Genomic DNA, 6000 nt, shown 5'->3' with positions numbered 1-6000 from the left:
GTCTCAAGAAGCTGGGTGACACAAAACCGCCCCTTGGTGAAGCCATGCTGCTTTCTGTTGCTGTTGCGCTGCAGGTGGTCGATGATCTGCTCCTGTCAGGAGTCTGTTTCTACGACCACCTGATAGATTTGGAACTGAGAGTCAGGATACTTTGTTGTTCCAAGTATGACTATGGCATGACAAGTGAAACGCACGGTAACACTAGATCTATTATAATAATAAAGTGGCTCGGTGAGTACAGAAGAAAGGGGATTAATTAATTGACAGGCACAGCACAAGTACGTGCTGGAGGAGCGGCTAGCAAGGTGACGGCTAGGCAGTTCCGCTACGATTGACGAGCGGTGCACAGATCGAGATATATATAGGCCTTAACAGGGATGACGTCACTGAGCGTGACTCTAGCATGTGGGTACAGAACAGGTTATATAGATGGTGACGTATGATAACCTAGATGGTGATAGAAGATCACCGGGCACTCCCTGACGAGGGCCTCCATGCACTTGCATAAAATGCAAGTCAAACTGACGGGCTTGTAGTTACTGGCTAGAAGGCGACTGCCCTTTTTGAAGATGGGGGTCACGTTGGCGGTTCCCCAGTCTCCGGCTATGTTGCCGGACTCCGGGGACTCCCTAAAGATGATGGCGATGGGCTTGGCAAGAGGTTCAGCAAGTTCAGCAAGCAGACGGGGGCTGATGCCATCAGGGCCTGGGTCTGTCAAGTCTGTAACGCCTGATCTTGTCTTTGTTTTGGCTAAAACGTACGACCTTTTTGGTCGTAAAATCACCCCAAGTCTTTTTGACTTGGGGTGATTTTTTTGCCTGGGCTGCGATGGTCACCTCTAGTTTTCGCTTGGTAGTACGGCATGCTTTTGCTGCTAGGTTTCTCGCTTTGTCGTACGCCCTGTAGTCCTCGCCTGCTTGTGTCTGCAGCCAACGCCGGTACAACTTGTGTTTCTTGCGGACAGAGGTCAAGGTTCCACAATCAAGCCATTTCTTCTTCTGTACCCCTGTGTTTCGGACTTTCGGTATAAATCTCTCGATCAGGTTTTCCAGGTGCGTCCTGAAAGCAGTCCATGCCTCGTTTACATCCTTCTCTACCAGCTCCTCATTCCAGGTAACGCGGTCGAGGTACTCCCCAATCCTGCTGTAGTCTGCTTTGAGAAAGTTTGGTCGCGCTTGCTTTTTCGGTTTCTGACAGTTGCAGGCGACGTTGATGAGGAGCGTGACGTGGTTGACTCATGTGGCGTGGTTGACCCATGTGGCGTGGTTGACCAGTATAAGGTTGACCCATGAGAAGCTCATTTTCGCGGATGGAGCTTGTTCGCATGTGACGTCACTGATTTCAGTGACGTCACGGGCGTCAGCCAATCACCGAAATGCGTTCAAACCAGTCAACCAACCCGTCATGGGAATGACGGGTTTGTTTACGTTTCCCGATCTCAGTGACGCAACAAGAAAGCAGAACTGAAAGACAAAACTTTTCGTGGGTCGACCTTATATAGTTCACCATGGCGTTTATGAGTTTGAGAGATATTTTCTTGGTCACTGAATTTGGAGATTTGACGTAAGACCCATGGTTGAACTAGTTTAACCATGGTAAGACCGGCCGTGAGTCCGGCCGTAAATTTGTCCGAGACATGTCAACCAGACAGAAGTTTTAAATCCCATAATTGCTTCTGGAACTTCCCGACGAACACCTGTAAATTTTATGTTATGTCGTCTTTGCTTGGCACTCAGCTCGGAAGTTTAACTCAGATTGATTCTTAACTCATCAAAAATGACTAGAATTGAAGTAAAAAATCAAGTCGTGCCAATGATTTGTAATTGAAATCATTTAAAGGCTCAAAATCAGAAAAGTCACGTAACTTATTGATGCAACATTTCGCGGAAACGTGGGCTTCGGGCGAAGGGCCTCAGCCCGCCAATATAACCCAGAGGCCAGAACTTAGGGATTCCGGTTTAAACTTCGGCCCGAGGCGGACGTATGTTACTGTGCTCTGTGCCCGACTGTGAAAATCGTATAAATATAGTTTAATATTGTAATTATAGATAGGTGTGTGGAGCATAAGCGTGAGGCTAGAAGCTCCTTAGTTATCTAAAGGATACCGGTGCGTCGGCACTCGGCAGAAGCGACGTAAGGGGCAAAGTTCGTCTATGTCTGATTCAGACGGGGACACCGGCTCTTCTGCGACTGCATCATCAACGCTTCAGAAAACCTCCCGTAAACAACCAAAGCATTCACAGGCCGACCCACATAGCCAATTGCTGATAAAGAATCAGATGGTTCACTGCCAGCGCCAAACAGGAAACAGCTCGATGTACATTTCCAAAACCTCCAACATAACATTATCTGACACTGACACCGTGACAAGACAGACTGACCAACTGGGTGAACTGCCGTTGCCAGACCTTGAAGTGGAAGATGTAGGAGAGCCTGAGAGGCTAGTTCTGGTGATAGGCTTGGTGATCCTGGAATTGGAAACTTTGAAGGTTTTACCTGTCTCAATGGACCTAGCCAGCTGAGCTGAGCCCAGCTCCCTGCTCCCACTTGACTCAGAGGAATCTGAAGGTGAGAGCCTGTTGACTCCTGCCCAAAGAACTGCTGGCACTAAAACTATCACCAACCCTGACTCAGACTCTGAGGTACCTGAGGGTGAGAGCCTGCTGCCCAATGCTCAATTTGCTCAAAGAAATGCTGGTACTAAAACTACCACTAACTTAAGAGACTCTGTCTCAAACCCATCCATGAGACAGAACCTGCTGGCTGCTGCTCTTAACCCATATGGAAAAGTCATTATCACTGAGCCAGTTGCAGATACCCATCTAGTAGACAAATTTTTCTCAAATGATTTGACTCTGAGCAAGGCCCTAGCTCGTGAGCTAACGTGCTACTGAATTGAATTGCTTCTTTCCCGCTAACGGTGATCTAGCGGGATGATCAATCGTTACTTAATTCGTATATGGTTGCATAGTGACAAACCAGAGATTTTTTAGAATCAGCTCATTGTTAATTTCCTCATTTACCCAAGATTTAAACCAATTTCTTATGGATGATGGTGCTGGTATCCAGGATACTTTACTGGTCTACTAATTGGACTCAAAAATGAACTTGAGTGAGAGTCTAAAAAACTCTCTGCTTTGCCACTATGTATGGTTGTATACGAATTCACTAATCGTTTGTATACTTAATGCAAGAGAATGAATAATTGTTGTTTCTGATCAAACAAACGAAAACTTTTTCTGTTTCTGATCAAACGAACTAAAACTTCTGATCAAACGAACAAAAATTTCTGATCAAACGACTGAAAACTTCTGATCAAAAAAATGAAAACAACTTTGAATTCTAATACAGATCGTTAATTTTAACATCATATTTCCAAAAATCAATTATTGCATTTCTTTTAATTGAAAAACATCCTTTTACATAAAAAAACACGAATTTTTTCTTACAGCTCCTCAGGAATGACGAATGAATGCTCCTCATATTGACAAATGACGATCTTACTCTTATAGCTAAAAATTTTAAATTGAATGATTTTGTCATTTCAAAGACTCCATTGAATACAGAACTTTAGTTTTTGGAAGTGTATCCAAGAAAAGTTTCTGAAATAATAGAAACATTTCCATTATCATTCTGAAATAGAAGCGTCATTTCTGTTCTTATATATAAACAGGATTAATAAAATACCTATCAAATCCATCCAATGTCATTCAATTTGTGATGTATGAACGACAGTTTTACTTTGATTCCTATGATGCTCATTTTTACCGGTTGAAGCTGTAGAATTAAATTAAATTAGAAAATTAAATAAAATTAAATTTTACTAAATCAAAATTTATTATTTAATACACTAGATGGTACATGCTGTAGAATTAAATTCTATTAGAAAAATGTTAAATTAAAAATCTGATTATATTTTTTAAATTAAAAATTAATTTTTATTGAATTAAATTGTATTATTAATGCACTATATACCGTACGTGCTCTATGTTTTCTATAATGAAATAGTTTCCCATATTAAACTACGAAAATTTTCTAAAGGCACAAAACGTTCGAAAACGCGGGATGGCAGACAAAATCATTCAGAATTTGAAGTCAATTTATCAAGATAAATTCAACATAATAGGGCAAAAAATTCAAATCTGGAACATATAAATAGGTTTTTATAATTTAAAATAAACTTTCAATCATTTAAATCTCAGAATGGAATGTGAATCAAGTCTATTTATTGTGAAATCAAACTAGACACAACCAAAACATAAGTGTGTGACACCGTCTTGTGAGAAGTAAACAGAAAACTCCATGTGAATGTATGCAGTGAAAGAGTTGAAGTTTATCTCATAATTTTGTGTTAAATCGAAAACTTTGTGGGTGATGTCCAATCGTGAGAATTTTTTACGAAGCTGGATGTTTTTTTTTATTTTAGAGCGTATTCATTGCAAAATTGTGTCCAATAGCCTACAGATAAACGACTAGTTAACTTGATTAGTCATTGGCAACACGGGATTGGATTTCAAACCACGCGCGATTTTCAAATGAGCTCAGTTTATTAATTTTCATTGCAGTGGAAGGTGGTGTAACGTGGTGGTAGGGTTGGTATTTCGATACGTTTTCTTATATTGACATGAGAATATATTACCTATACAGAATTCCACACATCCTAGCAGACTCACTTTTTGGCAGACTGTAGAGCAGGCATTGCCGGGTTTAGCAAGAATCTTATCCGCAAAATTCTTGTTGTTACCTTTGAGAGAGAGCTTGGAACTGAGATGTCCTCTTTGTTGAATATCAATTGGCTTGCATCATGGACCATAAAGTGCCGCCTTCCTGTCAATCTTGTTAGATCTGTTGGTGTCATTGGACTGCTGGCTGGGTGAAGATGTTTCGAACAAAGATCTTACAGAGGCTCTAGTTCTGGCTGGACACAGTGGTGCCACTGCCACGGCAGAAAGAATTCTGAAAGGGAAAGATAAATCAAATACATCAATGTTTAAAGTCATATTCAACTCAAGCACACTGCCAACATTCCTTTACCTTGGGTATCAGTGCTTCCAAGTTAGCCCCTACATTGCCAAGCCTTGGCAATGTTTTAAATATCAGAGATTTAACCACAATACCATTAGTTGCAAAAATGCCCCACGCTGTGTTGCATGCAGCGGTGCACGCAATGTGAAAGACTGTTTGGCACAAGGAAACCCTCTCTGTTGCAACTGTGGTGGCCAGCACACTGCTAACTATGGGGAATGTAGGTTCATCAGTTCATGAAGGAGGCCCAGGCTGTGGAGAGAACCAGGGTTGAGCAGAGAGTCTCTTATCAAGATGCCCTGAAAATGGTGCAGCAGTCATCATAAAAAAATGTTCAGCAATTCAATTATGCCTCAAGTTCTGGTACAAATTTCTATCAGTTTCCTCCATTTCCCACTCCTACTGCTGAAGTCAGAACTGGGGCTCAAAAAGTTAAATCTACTCATCCTCAAGCTACCAAAACTGTGACCACTGGGACTGTGGGACACAGACCAATGACCCTTCAAATTCTGCTCTGCAGTGTCTTACTGTAAACAAATTTATTGAACTCATGTCAAAGATTATTGCCCTCTGCACCGAAATGGATAACTCAAATATAACAAAAAATTGTCCCTGAACTAACAAGAGAAACCCTGCAATTAGATTGCTCCTAACCTGCCTCCACTGTGTTTGCCATTCATCCAGATCCAGCTCCAGTTCAGGTCTCCAGCACCCTAACTTCCTTTATCCCTGCCAGCCAACCTAAATCAGCCAGTACTCCTGGGACCGCCAATGCAGACATAACTGAGGACCTCATTGAGCCATCTCCTATCATTGGAAAAAATGCCAGAGCAACAGCCCAGAATGCAGAAGTGACAGAAGGCCTCATTGAGCCATCCCCTGTCATTGGAAAAAGCCTCAGTAAAACAACCCAGGGAATCTTCAAAACTTGGCCGGAATCAAATGGCAAGTCAAGCTAAAAACAAACCTAGAAAT

Source organism: Hyalella azteca, unplaced genomic scaffold (genome assembly GCF_000764305.2).
Source record: "Hyalella azteca isolate HAZT.00-mixed unplaced genomic scaffold, Hazt_2.0.2 contig16646, whole genome shotgun sequence".
NCBI classification, from domain to species: domain Eukaryota; kingdom Metazoa; phylum Arthropoda; class Malacostraca; order Amphipoda; family Hyalellidae; genus Hyalella; species Hyalella azteca.
This window is presented reverse-complemented; position numbering follows the sequence as displayed.